Raw genomic sequence first — 16255 nt, 5'->3', positions numbered from 1 at the left:
AAAAGGATTGTGGGAAGAGTCATCTGGCAAGGAACATCACCCCTACAAGAATCCTGCTCAATTCTTTGCAAAGCCACTGTTCTAAGAGGCAGATGGTGTTCTAACCTCACCCCCTTCCTGACCAGAGGCCAGACTGGATATGACCCGGCCGTCCTCTTGAGATTGCCATCTCGGGCACATAGTTAGTGCTTATATAAATGTTCGTTGTACTCTACTGTTAAGGAAAATAAGAAATCAATAATTTAAGTGTTAACTAACCATCCATCCCTGCTATTCAATTTTCATTGCCACTTAGGGTAAAAAATTCCCCCCCCTTTTTACATTCCTGTGCCAGTGCAATCAGTATTGGGAGGAGAGATTCAGAAGTCTGGGCTAAAACTCCACTTTATCTGAAAATGTTGTGGTTATCTACCGCTCCATAAAAAAACTACCCCCAAATTTGTCTTGTTTTTATCTGTCATGACTCTGGTGATTGACTGGGCTCAGCTAGGTGATCTCCCAGGGTCTACCAGGTGGCTGCAGGGACAGTGGATGAGGGACATGTCGGGCACCTGGACTGAGAAAATTCAACCCTCAGGGGGCTGGAACAGCTGGGACTCCTTGGAATCTTTCTTTTCCTCCATGTGTGCTCTGCAGCATGGTGGCTTCAGGGCAGCTGTTCTTATACTTCAGCTCAGGGCTCCAAAGGCGTATGTCCTGAGAGAGAGAACTAGAGGGAAGCTGAATCACCTTGTATGACCCTGCCTTGGAGGTTACATAAAAATGCCTCCTGTTGTGTGGTCCCAGAAGCCCACCTGGTTCAGGGGTAGGGAATACAGATGCCATTTCTTGATGGGGTTATGGCAGGGTTTGGGGGAGCTCATGCGGGACTGGACAAACTATTGCAGCCATTTCTGGAAAAGGCAATCTGCCATAGGAAATTTAATACAATTTTGTTGAATTAATAAATGATTGTCAATGGTAATACTTACTGACACCTACTCCAGGCAAGAACATAACTCATACAGCTGCTGTGAGAAGTAACTGATTCATGTTGTATACAAAAAGCACTTAGAATAGTGACTGGCACATAGTAAGCACTTATATAAATGTTCGCTGTACTCCACAGTTAAGGAAAATAGAAATCAATAATTATAGTGTTAACTAGCCATCCATCCCCACTATTCAATTTTCATTGTCCATTCTGCTATTCACTTTTTTATTTTAATCTTCTCAGTTTCCTTCCTTGATTTGGTGTTGGTGTAACACACCACTGAAACCTTGACAAAAGATACATGGGAAGTAATTTTTTTGAAATCTTTCATGTCTGAAAATATCTTTATTCTACCTTCACACTTGACCGATTGTTCGGATGGGTTTGGGAACTTATGTTGGAAATAATTTTCCCTCAGAATCCCATTGGCTTCCCATTTCATTTGTTGCTATTGAGAAATCAGATGCTGTTTTGATTCTTAATCTTTGTATTAAACTTTATTTTTCTCTCTGGATGTTTGCAGGGTCTTCTCTTTATCTGCAGACTTCTGAAATTTTATCACAATGTGCTTTGGTGCAGTTCTGTTTTTGTCCACTGTGCTGTGCTCAGTGAACACTTTCAATGTAAAACTTAAGTACTTTAGTTCTAAAAAAGAAAAACGAATTCTACAATTGATTTTTTCCCCTCTGTTTCCCAGAACTCCTGGGCTGGCTTTCTAATTTTTTAATCCTTTCTTACCCTGTACCCTTCTCTTTGACTTTTGGCTATATGTTCTGGATACTTCCTCAACTTTCTTCTTACTAATCTGCTAAATTTTTCATTTTTGCTATCATAGTTTTAATTTGAAAGACCTCATTTGGGTTCTCTGAGTGGTTCCTTTTTAAAGTATCCTTTCTATTTTTATGGCTGTAATAACTCATTTCTCAGAGGAGATCAAAAACAGATCTTTCAAAGTTTTCCTATTTTCATATAGTCTATTTCTTCCAAGTTTCCATTTTCTTGTTTGTTTATATGTTTTGGGTTCTGTGTTTCATGTCAGATCCTCCCTTTAAATTCTGATGATCTTTAGCTGTTTGCTCGTATGAATGAGTAGTGCTAGATTTAGCAAAGCAAATAAAACTAAACCTGATTAAATTCAAATTTTACACAACCATTTTTAATATAAATATGTCCTGTGCAATATTTAGGGAATGCTTACGGTATATAAGTATCTTATATTTTAATTAAAAAATATTTTTTATTTATCTGAAACTCAACTTTAACTGAGTGTCCCGTATTTTGCCTGGCAATCCTAAGAGTGAGATCTGAAATGCCTGCTGGGGATCGACCACTGTGGGAGCTGGGCTCTTTTTTTGAGTAACTGATGACAGTATCTTTAGGTCTTTTCTCTTAGATTCCCCAGAGAAGAGTATTCCAAACTCCCTATCCTAGAGAGTACAAACCTGACTGCCAGCGTTCTGGGAGCCTCAGGGAAGAAGAATACCGAGTGGCTCAAAATCCATCATATTAAGCTTCATATGGATCTCCAATTTCAGTATGGCCCCCGGCCTTGTAAGGTAGATTAAAGATGGCCTCAAACTCTGCACCACTTTCCCCATTCAGGGAGAGAGACCAATCCCCTTCCTTTAAATCTGGCCCAGCCTTAGTGACTTGGGTGACATACAGAATGCTGTAGGAGTAATGTTCAGGGGCTTCCCAGCCCAGATCACAGGAAGCCTCGTAGCTTCTGCCTGGGTGCTTGAGATATTTTATATTGGTGCCCTGAGCCTCCAAGTGGGAAATCTGACCACCCTGAGATTGCCATGCTGGAGAGGGCATGTGTAGGTGCTTTGGGTGACGGTGCCAGCTGAGACCAGCTTTCCAAACGTCCCAGCCAGGAGCCACAGCTGTGAGTGCACCCTCCAGACTTGCCATCTGCCAGCTCAACACCGCCAAGTGATCTTGTTGATTCCACATGGAACAGAAGAACTATCCAGCCAAGCCCTGTCCAAATTTGGACCTACAAAATCATGAGATAAAGTAAAATGGTGATGGTTTGAAGTCACTAGTTTTGGGGTGATTTGTTAGGTGGCCTTAGATAAACAGAACACCTTGACTACACCTAGTGCTCCCCACTTCCAGAGATCCTCTGGAACAATTAGAAAAACGTTCTTTCATAAATTGTAACAAATGTCCCACATTAATGCAAGGTGTTAATAAATAAGGCAGTATGTTGAGCTGTACATCAAAAGTTAACACCTTTCTGTATGTATGTTATGTTTTACAATAACGGAAATAGCTTAATTTGTGGAACTGTGACCCACGACATTCTTTGAAATTTGCTCTCTAACTATTTGTTAAATCGTACTTTGAAAGTTATCGCTGTTCTGTAAATATGTTAAAGTTCACAATAAAAGTATGCATTAAATAAATAAATAAGACAGTATAGGGAACTGTGTATTTTATGCACGATTTTTCTGTAAACCTACATTTCTAATAAAGAAAATCTACTATTGTTTTAGTTGAATTTCATGAGGGAACTGAAGTAAATACATATGCTCATTCTGCTCTCTTTAAATGCTCCTTTGAGTCTTTAATATCAACTATTAATTTTTTAAATAGTCTGTCTTAGATCAATTCCCTGGACGCAGAGCCCAAACTAGTGCAAATGCTTTAGCTAGGGCGTTTTCTCAAGGGAAACCATTAAGTAAGTGAGGGAAGTTAGGATAGGGCAGGGGAAGAAGCTGAGAAAAGATGTGGTTCCTGCTCAAGTTTAGCCTCAGCCTGATCTCTCTCTTTGCTCTGGAGTATGAAGGGTACTGCAGATTTATCCCCAACCTTTCATACCCTATACATATTAGCCTCTGGCTGTGGCCTCCCTGACCTCATCCAAGGGCAGTTGTCTGGAGAAGGAGGCAGCTGTGAGTTGGGGAGTGGGTGCACCCATTAGTAAAGGTGATCTTGGCAGGGCACCAACACCTTCAGCTATATTCCCTAACTTTTATTTTTAGTGCAGCCTGTTATTTATTAAGGACTCCTATAGCCTCTCTAATCTCTCTGAGAAAATGCATTATCCTCGTTTCATTTTTTTTTTATGTTTGTCCTGTTAGTTTTGTTTCATCAAGGTTAGTTCACCAGCTGAAACTCAAAAACTTTTAAGTTATTTGCCCAAGATCAAACAAATGAAAGGGGTAGAGCCAGATCTTGAAAATCGGTCTGATCCTAAAACCCACGTTCTTAACCATGTTAAACCATCTCCTTTAGCTACATCTTAATGAAATAATTTAATGCTACCTCTCCAGCTAGAAGGCTTGGATTTTGTTCTGTTGGGGAGGAAACACATTCCCAAAAGCTATTTGTCCTCAGTTAAAATCTTACTGATCACCTATTATGTGCTAGAAACTGTACTGGGCATGGGTGCAAAGATGACGTAGACCAAGTCTTTGTCTTCAAGGAGCTTGTGTCGAGTAGGGGAGCAGATTACGAACACATCAAATTCTTTTACAAAGTGGGGAGCCATGCGCCAAGGCAGGAAGCTGGTGCTACTGACAAGTACTGAGCCATTGTAATTTACAGATCGAAGAGAAATAGATCTGGGGCGTCTAACTCCTATCCCCAAGGGTTTCCCCGGCGGGCCTGCAGGGCACACAAGAAATGGGAACTCATTTTCCATAAGGGAGAGGTGGAACGGCTGGAAACTTTTTGGAATGCATATTTTAATGTGTAAGAGGGAAATGAAAAGTGCCATTCTGATTTTACTGTCTACTTTTCCGACCAAAAACTTGGCGTGAGCTCAGCTGTTGAGAGAAATTGCAGTTTCCCGGGAAGGAAACTTTGATTCGCGGCAAGAGGCCGGCTCTGAGCTCAGCCCACCGGAGGGGGACCCCGAGAGCGAGCGCGAGAGGCCGCGGGGCCTCGGACCTCGGAGGGCGAGGGCCCGCCCGGACAGCGAGAGGCCCGGAAAGGCAAACTTCTCCTTCGCTGCAGGGGAGGCGCGGGGCTGCGCGGCACCGGGCGGGCTGTGCGCTCCGGGGAGGAGAACGAGGCGCAGGAGCCCCGCCGACTGCAGCCCCCGCGCCGAGAGGCGAGAGCAGGCGGGAGGCGCCAGGTGCGCTTCGCCCGGGAGAGGATTTTCCGGTCCCGTGGGCAGAGGCACAACCAGGAACTCAGTCGGGCTCAGTCTCCACCCCGAAGCGGGGCGGGTCCAGCCCGGATAAGACCCGCAGCCCGGCCCTCCACGAGGGTGTGATCTCCGCGGCTGCAGGGGACGATTGCGGCCCCGCCTCGGCACCCAGCGGTAAGGGAAGCCCCCGGCCCGGGGTGGGTTTATTCTGGGCTGGGAGAAGGGCGCGCCGCGGCCCGAGAGCGCCTCGCGCGGTGGCCCGATCCTTCGCTGCGCCTGGAGGGGTGCCGGCTGCCGGCGGATCGCCCCCGGGGCCTGCGGGCGGGGCCGGGACTCGCCCCGGGTGGCCAGAGGGAGGCAAACTCGGCCCTTACCCACCAGCGCCATCCGAAGAAACGTCGAGAGCACTTTATGCAGCTCAGGATGCCAGTCAGAGACCTCAGCAGTTATTTATTGAGAAAGCACGGGGCATGCAGTGTGCTGGGCTTGGACATTAGAAAGAAAGGATTGAACTCATATTCCCTGGGTCTGATTCAGTCTAACACCTAGGTTTTTTACTTTTTAATTCTTTCTTCCCACCATCCCAAGATACTTACTCCTTTCCCCTGGTTTCTTTCCCCTTTCTCTCCTCACGTATCTGATGCTTTCAGCACACTTGGGAATCTGTTATTATTATGAGGTCCATGACTTGGCCTGCCAGTGGTGGGTTCTCATTCTTTTGTCATGGTTTTCGCCACCTGGAGACTTGGGGCCAAAGAAGCTATTGCTTTTCAACACCCTGCGGACTTTAATGGTACCCAGTTAGATGCAAGTCTCCTGTGAACTGTTTTGAGCATCATGGGTCCTGAGTGACCCACAGCTTTCATGGACATTGGAGAACCAGACAGGCACCTGCCCTCTTGAACTGACAAGGGGAAGGGTCCCTCCTCCAAATCATTCACCCCACTGCCCATCGACTCCAGAACCCCTCATATGCCCCTTATGTTGCAAGTATCTCTATTAATAGCTGAGCCAGGGAATTCTCAGACAATGGAGAGGTGGAAGAGCAAGCAAGAGAGCAGAGGGACAGGAAGGAGAAAATGGGTAATTACAGCCCACCCAAAACCTGTATCCTTCCCAGAGCCCTGTCTACCTGAGGCCTGGTCCCCTGCATTCAGCTCAGGTCAGCTTCCTGTTGCTTTGGGGACATGCTCTAAGACAGACACACACGTACACACCACGACAACTGTATCAAAGGCATCTATGAATTTCCCTCCTAGATGTTGTTGCACTTGGTTAGGGATCATTTTTCTCTGAAAGCATTTAGAGAGTAACATGCAGAGGCAAGGCGGGCCACACCAGCCTCAGCATTTTGAGGACTGAGCCTCCTGGTCATCCGCAGACTCATGTCTGGTGGCTAGTTTCTTTACTCATGTCCAGGCACTCATTTGCTTTCCTGGTTTTGTCCGTCTGCTCTTCCCCAACAGAGATGGTGACTCTGGGGTTGGTAGGTGGTGTGCCCAGCAGTGACTGAAACCACAGAGAAAACAAAGGGCTTTTTCCTTGAATGACAATTTCACCCAAATAGTTGGGGATAAAAACAATTTAAAACAATGACAGTTATATTTTGGAGTAGAATCCAAAATTTGTATGCCTTTTTAATATAAAACGAGAAACTGCAAAGAAATTTTGTTTGGACTTTGGACTGCAATTTGGTTCAAACTTGGCCCTTTAGGGTTGGCTTTTGGAGCAATTAGGGCTGCTTGTGGAGGCCGATTTGATAAGTGCTGTGATATCCTCTCTGGAGTGATTTAATAACAGTCATCCTAGGCAATCTCATTTAATCTTCACCTACGGTGGAGTTATTAACCTTATATTCCAGATGGGAAACCTAAGATACCGGAGTTGTGGTCGTTTGTCAAGGTCAGACCACTTGTAAATTGATGTTTAAACCCAACTGCTAGATACTAATGCCTGTTCTCTTATTTCTTTGCTCCACTGCGACTCCATCTGTACTTTGGGATTGGGATCTGTGGGTTACTCATTTGTAAACTAAATATCTTGATAAAATGTTTTTATTGTCCTCTCCAGTTTTTTTCTTGTAAGTCTCAGCTGATGTGGACAGACGAAAAGCTGCCATGTGGGATATGGTTAAAAGAACTGTTGCTGCTTAGACTGGAAAGGGAAGCCTGTCATGGGTGTGGGATGCATGTTAGTGGCCTGAAATTCCTGAGGGACTTGACATGACATGGTCACGAGGGAATAAATTCTACTGTGTGACTTTGGCAGGCAGAGCCAGACATTGGATAGGGATTTTATGGATAGTGGGTTCTGGTTAAATTTAAGGACATGGCTTTTAAAACCCATAGACTAGGTGGCCTTGGAGTGGGTGACAGTTCTCTAGAGGTGCCCACACAAAGACTGGCCAGCCCTTTTCTGATGGAGCTTATGAAGGATAGAAGTTTAAACTAAGTTGACTTCTAAGGCCATAGTTCCTAAACTTCAGGGTGCATCAAAATCCCCCTGGGAGCTTGTACAATATGCAGATTCTTACCCCATCTCCCAAAATTCTGATACTGTATGACTGGGGTGGGATCCAAGAATCTGCATATTTAACAGATGATTGTAATTCAGGTACTTCTAGGGTCTCACTTTGAGAAACTTTGCCTTAGAAACACAAATGAAAAGGTACATGCTTGATAAATTGAATAAAGCCTTAATGAGACTATATGGGCCTTCCTAAGGGAATTTAGGCCTGTCTTTAGACTCTAGGTAAGGTGGTAAATGCTAAAACCTTCTCCTTTCTCCAGGGGAAGGTGCTTGTGCCCTTATTATCACATTTCCTTTGTGACCTGACACAATAGAGTTTTTCCTCCAAACTCACCCTATAGTCTTACATTGCTTAATACCTGGAGACCTAATTGGAGCCCACCTAAAGGCTCCAAAAAAGTTTAAAAACATAAAACAAAACAAAAGCAAAAAAAACAGACTTCAGTTTTTAGAGCAGTTGTAGGTTTACAGAAAAATTATGCAGAAAGTACAAAGCTCCCATATTATTAACATATTCCACTTGTGTGATACATTTGATACAATTGAGAATTACTCTTGTTTTTTAACTTAATTGAAACTGAGATGGATTACTACATTAAGGTCAATTTTCCTGGGAATTTAGGATTTCTAATGCCCATTGTTGGTTTTATTTGGAGTAACTTGTTAGTTTTGCTTGTGTTTGAACTGGAGTGAGAGCTTCTGCTATGGGAACCTGAACCACCGTCTTGGACACTTCTTTTTAAGTGTTCAAGTTGTTTGAGGTCTGTAAATTGCTGCGCTGCTTCTTGGTCCAGATTGGTTGGCATAAAAACCTGAGTGAATGTTATATTCACCATCAGTGGCAGACTGTAAAATAATATGGAAAAGATTTCCATTCCACCCCCAACATCAGTAGCACATTAGGCCTAGAGAAAACACCGAGCCTGAGCAACTTGACGTAACACAGAGCAGGAACCCCTCAGTGGGCTTCTGTCTCATCCTCAGAAAGAACTCCCTGCCCAGACACTGTGCATTCATTCCTCTAGGTTAAGGCACTCACTTGCCTGGAGAGGTAACATATGAACATATTACCAGAAGCTAACTGTACAGGGGACCTGTGGTTATAGGAACAAGCATTCCTGGTTTATGTGTAACTGAGCCATCTCCCCTGGAGAACATCCTTTACAGATGTAAGCCTGGTGGGCATTCTCCCTCTCACACATCTCCAGGGGACTAAGGAAAGCATGTTCAGGGTCCTGCTTTGCTTTAACTTCTGTTATAGCTGCTTTTTGATGCTGTTCAAGGACAGCATCAGTGGTTCTCATCCTTGTTAGAGTCACAGACCCCTTTGAAAATATGATTAAAGCCATGGATCCTTTCTTGAGAAAAAGAAACAGACATTTAATATTTTTCATATACTTTCAAGGGGTACACAGTCATCTCTATAAACCCAATCATGGATACCTAGAAGGTAAATAGATATCATGTTAAGAATTGTTCTGAAATTTGGCAATATTTATCAAAATTTTGAAATGCACTTGGCTTTGTTCTAGCAATTTCAATTCTAGGAATTATATATATATATATATATATGTATATATATTTGGACATTTTATAGTAGCAAAAGATTGGAAGCAACTTTTTGCTACTACAGAGCAAAAGATGGAAACAGCTATCAGTAAGGGACTGGTTAAATTATGGTACATCCATGCAATGAAGTATTATGTAGCTGTTAAAAATGATACAGATTGGAGCTGATATAGAATGATATCTAAGAAACAATGTTTAAGAAAAAAAGTAAAGTGAAGCTTTGCATGGTGTGCTACCATTTCCATATATAAAAATGATATAAACAATATATATTATTGTATGTTTGGTTTTGCATTAAATACTTCTGGAAGGATACACAGATAAATTACATTGCCTCTGGGAAGGTGAAGTTCTTATGGATTTATCACTAGACACCTCTTAATACTATTTGAGTAGTTCTTATCATGTTCATGTATTATCTATTTTTTTTTAATAGTTACAGAAATCCACACACCCATTTAACATTGTAAAGAAGGAGAATAAGACAGCAATGAGGAATGTATAATCAACAAATTTTCCATCCTCAAAATTAACATATGATCACATACCTCCTTATATGTATACAAAAAGATAACTGATACAATTATGCTTCAATTTCCAGTGAGATGAAGTAGCAACCACTCATTCTTGCCACGTGTTTCAGTTGGGTTATTTATTCATTTGGGTTTTTGTTCCAAAAAGAATGTAAGGTGCCTCGAATTGGATGGTGAGGAACACTGTTTTGAAATGGTCTGATCCGGGCCAATGTGACTTTAGCTTCAAAAGCAGAGAGAGGAGGTAGATGGGGTAAGTGAGGACCTGTAGACTTGATAAACCTGCTGGGGCAGGGCCATTTGTCAGAGAAAGTCCTAGCAGTGATATCAGGCCATGGGTTCAGAACCTGGACCTCGCTTTTCAGCCAGGCTGTATCTTACTCTGTGTAGACTCTGCCTCTCAACAGGCTGCAACCTTACCGCATGTTTCCTACAAGCCTGGCCCTGTACCAAATACCTGGCATGTTATTTTATTAAATGTTCACCTGTAAGAGATGGGTACTTTGATAATCATCCCCATTGCACAGCTGAGGAAACTGAGGCACAAAGGAGTTGAGTACTTTGCTCAGGGTCGCAGCCTAGCATGTAGTAGTGCCAGGATTTGAATCTGGCAGCTCTGTTATAGTATAAGATGGGTTAAATGTGAGGAATCAGCCAGGAACAGGCAGGTCTGGGAGATTAGGCTAACTATAAAACTGTACCCTTTCGTAGAGGAAGAGGAAGAGTCTATGTCACACCACTTGTCCAAGATGAACTTGATGTTGACCTGGTCATGCTAAGTGTCCAGAGAGTCTCGGCGGATAGATGAGGGGTGGAAACTGGAGACTGAACCAGGACTGTGTGCTGAGTCCTGACTCTGGTGGCCTGTGGGAGCAACACTCAGGACAGCCTCCGAAGGCAGGGGAGGCAGCTCAGCACCTTGGGGAAAGGTCTTCAGGAGCTAGGCAGGATGACTGGCCTCTGCCAAATGGACAAAGGTTCATTTATTTATTATTCAATGTGGCAGGTACTAGAGATTCAAGGGTGAAACAACAGACCCCGTCCTTAGGTAGATAAACAAGTAAGTCAATGATTCAAAAATCATAGGGCCCTATAATAACTGATTTGAAACATTATGCATAGACTGCCATGGAATAGCAGAGGAGGTTCTTATCACTCCATCAGGGGTGGTCAGGGAAGGCTTCCTGGAGGAGAAACCTTGGAATTGGGAGTGAGATAGAAGAAGGGCTTATATTTAGGCATGGAGATGAGGAAGCAAGACCATGGCATGCTGCATCAGAGCAGGGCCAGTCCCAGAGGGCAAAGCCGAGTGCCCTCAGGAACTAAGGCCATTCTGTGGCCCGGTGGGAGGCAAGGCAGGTCAGGATTGGAGGACAGGTCCTAGGAGGTCCAACGATTCCACATGAAGAACTGCTGCGCTGGACTGTAAATCCCTCTTTTCTTTTGCATCTATTCCAGTGCTTAGCACAGTTACTTAATAAGTGTTTTTTAATGAAATGAAAGAAATCTGGGTATGAAAAAGGAAATCAAATCAGAGATTCAGTCTTGGAGAAACAAGACTCCCTGCTTCCCTGCCCTAAACCTGGCCCATTCTTAAGTGTATCTTCAAGGTTCAGCTTGGTCAGAGCTGACCAGCTTTTTTGGGGTTATGGGCCGTCCTATGGACTCCTGTCTCTCTCTGTGATTCCCCCATCACAGGGATGTTCATACCTTATTGTGTCTGATTACATGTCTGTCTCCTCTGCTCAGCTTTGAGCTCCCCTAATGGCTGGGCCCATCAGCCCCCCTCCTTGCACAGTGCCGAGCACATGGTGGGTGCTCAGTAAAGGTTTGCTGAATGAATGCACGATCCCCCATGGCCTGGAAAATTTAACCCAACCTGCCTGACCCACCACAAAATGACCCATTTTGTGAAAATTACTTTTCTAGCCTTTGTCTCCCACTGTTCCTTCGTGGTATCTTTAAACCCCAGCCCACCTCCAAAGAAAGGACTCTTTTTCCAAATAAATCTTAACCATTCTTAATCATAGCTGATTTCAATTTTAATGTCCTCACTATGTGAAATCCCACTTACACTCAAAGCTTAAGTCAGATGAGACTCTGAATCTTGCAGCTGGCCTCTGTCCTCTCCTCCCACCCCTGCAGCTCTAATACTTGTCACATGCTGCTTTCCCACTGGATTGGTTGTGTGCCCGTTTTGTTTCTCCTTCTAGGTTACATGCAGCATGGGAACCTCAGCATGTCTCCTCTGCTTTTGTTTCCCCCACAATGCCCATACATGACAGGGGCAAATAAATATTTAAGGACGATGAGTAGTACACACACGTGAGCGGCATCTTTGGACCTCGAGCCCGGAGACCGAAGCAGGGCCAGAGCTAGGGAGTGATGGGGGTAAACAGGGGTATTTGTTGAAACTAAAGTCTCTGGGCCCCACCCAAGACCTGCTGAGTTCATTGGCCCCCAAATCTTTATTTCTAAACGGCTGCCCAGTTGAATTTGGTGCACTCCAAAGTTTGCAAACTTTCCCCAGATACCATGCTAGGTGGTCCACAGTCCTAGGGTCCTTTTGAAGTCACAGCTTCAGGCACGTGTCCTAACAACATCCAAGGCCAGAGGAAAGGAGGATTTGGGGATAACTTTTACCCTGGAGGTAAATTCTTACCCAAAGCCACCTAGCAGGGTTCCTTTGTTTCTCATTGGCCAGAAGTGGATCACAAGTCCATTCTTAAACCAATCATGATAGTTGGAATGGGTTGCCTTGGACCAATCATTATTTCCCTCTGCGGCTAGCCCCACCTTCCTGTTTTATATGGCACAATCCCTAAACAGAAAGAAGGTTCTTTTACCAGAAAAGGGAGCATAGTGGGGGCGGCTTTTGACGTAATGGCGGAAATACTGCACACCAGCCTCTGCTATCCGTGTTTTATCCAGAAGAAACGAGTTCTCCTAGAAGGGGTTAAACCTGAAGGGCAGAACAGGACTAGAACTCGGCTCTTGTTCTGGGTTTTCAGCCTGCTGCCTTCAGCATTGAAGGATGTCCATTTACAGCCTATGCCAGCAGCCCATGTGGAAAGAGAATTTAATTTGGAGTTTCACAGATATAATAAAATAATGTAGATCAGGCCTGCTAGGAGTAATGCATGTTTGCAGAGCATGGGTCTGAGAACTCTTCTGTTTAATAAATCTTTGGCAAATGCCTTTTCCTTTCTCCTTTTTTGTTTTTAAATTCTCCCATACTTGAAGTAAAACCTTGGACGGAATCTACTTAAGAAATGCTCACGGGGTGGTTTGGAGAACATCCCCGCCCCCCACCCCTCCTTTTTAAAAGTTTCTATTTTTTTTAATGGTGGTAACATATATGAATATATATACACACACACACCCATATATATACATATATATACACACACACAGCATATGTAAATAAAATATATATAAGTAAAATACATAAATAAAATGTATAAAATATCCCATAAAATGCCATTTTAATCATTTTTAAATGTATGATTCAGTGGCATTAATTATATTTAAAATATTATACTACCATCATCACCATCCATTATGAAAACTTTTCCATCACTCCAAACAGAAACTCTGTGCCTGTTAAGCAATAACTCCACCTTTCTTTCCTCTCCAGCACCTGGCAACCTCTAATCTACTTTCTATCTTTATGAATCTGCATATTCTAGCCATTTCATATAAGAGGAACCAGAAATATTTGTCCTTTTGTGTCTGGCTTATTTCACTTAGCATAGTGTTTTCAAGGTTCATTCGTGTTGTAGCATATATCAGAACTTCATTCCTTTTTATGGCTGTATGTATATACCACATCATGTTTATCCATTCATCTGTTGAGGGACACTTGGGTTGCTTCCACTTTTTGGCTATTGTAAATAATGCTGCTATGAACATTGTCAACAAGTATACGCTGAGTCCCTGCTTTCACTTCTTTTGGATGTATACTTAGGAATGGAATTGCTGGGTCATACGGTACTTCGATGTTCAACTTTATGAGCAATTGCTAGCCTGTTTTCCATAGCGGCTGTATCATTTTACATTCCCACCAACTATGTGGGAGGGTTTCATTTTCCCCACACACTCAACAACACTTCTTTTTCTTTCTTCTTTTTTTAAAAAGCCACCCTAAGGGTGTATGCAGTGGTATTTCATTGTGGTTTTGATTTGCATTTCCCTAGTGGCTAACAATGTTGAACATCTTATCATGTGCTTATTGGCTGTTTTTATACCTTCTTTGAAGAAACATCTATCAAGTCCTTTGTCTATTTTTAAATTGAGTTGTTTGTCATTTTGTTGTTGAGTTGTAGGAGTTCTTTATGTACTCTGGATATTAAACCCTTACCAGGAATATGATTTCTAAATAGTTTCTTCCATTCTGTAGGTTGTCTTTTTACTTTTTAGATGATGTCCTTTGGTGCACAACAGTGTTAAATTTTGACAAAGTCCAATTTATCTCTTTTTTATTTTGTTACTCATGCTTTTGGTGTCATATTTAAGAATCTGTTCCCAATACAAAGTCATGAAGATTTTAATTTTGACAAAGTCCAATTTATCTCTTTTTTATTTTGTTACTCATGCTTTTGGTGTCATATTTAAGAATCTATTGCCAAATACAAAGTCATGAAGATTTTCCCTTATGTTTTATGACTTTAGCTTTTATATTAAGGTTGCTGGTCCATTTTGAGCTAATTTTTTGTATGTGGTATGAGGTAAGGGTCCAACTTCATTTGTTGGCATGTGGTTAGCTGGCTGTTCCAGCACCATTTGCTGAATAGATTATTCTTTCCCCATTGAGTGAATTTGGCAGCCTTGTTGAAAATCAATTGGCCATAAATATGTGGACTTGTTTCTGGACTCTCGATTCTATTCCATTGTCTATATGTTTATCCTTATGCAATGCCACACCATTTTGATTATTCTAGCTTTGTAGTAAGTTTTGAAATTGGGAAATACGACCCCACTAACTTTGTTCTTTTTCAAGAATACTTTATCTTTGGGGGACATGGCGTCCTTTTTAGGCCTTCAGAGGTGGGTCTAGAATCATTGTCATAGAGTAAAGACTCTCAAACTTGCACATGCATCAGGATCACCTGGAGGACTTATTAAAGCACAGATTGCTGGACCCCACCCCCAGAATTTCTGATTCAGTAGATCTGGGGTGGGGCCCAAGCATTAGCATTTCTAACAGGTTCCCAGGTGAGACTGATGCTCCTGGTCAGGGACTATACTTTCAAAACCGCTCAGAGAACATCCCATGTTGTTGAGTGAACTTCTTTGAAGAAGAAATACTGGTCTGGATTTCTCAAAAAGATAACACAGTGGGATTTTAATCATGCACATGGCAGGCACATTGTACCCTTTCCAGGTTCTTTTATGCACCCTGTTAAAACCCCTGGGGGCCTCACGGGGACTGTGCACTGCTCTTCCCCAGGGTTCCAAGTCTGGGCATGTCTGTGCTGTGGGCAGACAGGCTTCCCCAGGTCATTTGCACTGGGATGAATCTGGGCCTGGGATCGTTCCTTGGAAGTTAGGTTCCTTGGAAGTTAGAAGGGGGGTTGCGGTTGGGGGGGTGGGCCACCCTAGGCCCATGAACCCTGCAGGCCAACCATGGTTGTCTGGGCACTAAAGGCAGCTCTAAATGTTGGTCTTTAAGTTCTTTGTTTTACTATTTGACTCCTAGTGCTATGCTGGAGCCTGCTTGGATGAGCTCGTGAGAGCTAATTGTTAAATTTTTAGGGATTTTGCCAACTAATTGTTAAATGTAGCCATTATTTAAAATTAAATTATATGAACTTACAGTTAAATAAATTGTATTAGAATAGAAATATTTATAAATAAAGTGTATTAAAAACAACTCCACTTTCTAATTATTTTACTATTACCTATGCTCTTGAGATATTTATGTTTATTATGTCTGTATGATGGAAATACTAGAAAACGGTGTACTCCCACCCATCTATTCTCAGCTCCAAGTTCAGGGACATCACGTTGGTAGCTTGAAATTAGTCATGATGGAAGTATGTACACCAGAGAAATGGCTACAAAACAGGGCTCTCTTTCCTTGGAGAGCTGGTTGATCAAGTCACCAGCACACCACTGGTCAAACCATCTTAGTGGGGGCTTGGTGTTAGATTTGTAGGGATAAAGCACCAGTCACTTGGAGTTTACCAGCCCCCTTCTCTTTAATGAATTTCAGCCCTTTCCAAATAGCCCTGCCTTTGGGTGTGTTGTCAAGCCTAAAAAAGTAGAGGTTATGGCTAAGTTTAGTGGGGGGAAAACGAGTGAGTCACATCTTAAACAAGTTACTTCAATTTCATGGGCAAGAGTTTCCTCAACTGTAAAATGAAAAACATGGGAGAAAGCTGGTTAAAATTTTAAAGTGATTACTCTAGCAATGGGAAGGAGACTTTTTTTTTAAGAGAAAGTTTTTATTATGGACATGTTCCTACATACACCCAAGTGACAGAGTAGCAAAACTAACAACCAGCACTCATCACCCAGTCAACAATTATCAACATTTCACCAAAAGAC

General features: G+C 42.7%; 1 protein-coding gene across 1 annotated transcript in view; it reads left to right on the top strand.

Moving 5' to 3' along the window:
- The first annotated feature begins 5100 nt into the window (after positions 1–5100).
- ANXA4 (annexin A4) overlaps positions 5101–16255 on the top strand; it is a 62753-nt gene continuing 51598 nt past the window's right edge. The window contains exon 1 of the mRNA XM_037806966.1: positions 5101–5249. The gene's annotated coding sequence lies outside the window, so the exon portion shown is untranslated. The remainder of the gene's footprint in view (positions 5250–16255) is intronic.

The sequence above is a fragment of the Choloepus didactylus genome, chromosome 17 (genome assembly GCF_015220235.1).
Source record: "Choloepus didactylus isolate mChoDid1 chromosome 17, mChoDid1.pri, whole genome shotgun sequence".
In the NCBI taxonomy this organism is placed as follows: domain Eukaryota; kingdom Metazoa; phylum Chordata; class Mammalia; order Pilosa; family Megalonychidae; genus Choloepus; species Choloepus didactylus.
This window is presented reverse-complemented; position numbering and strand designations above follow the sequence as displayed.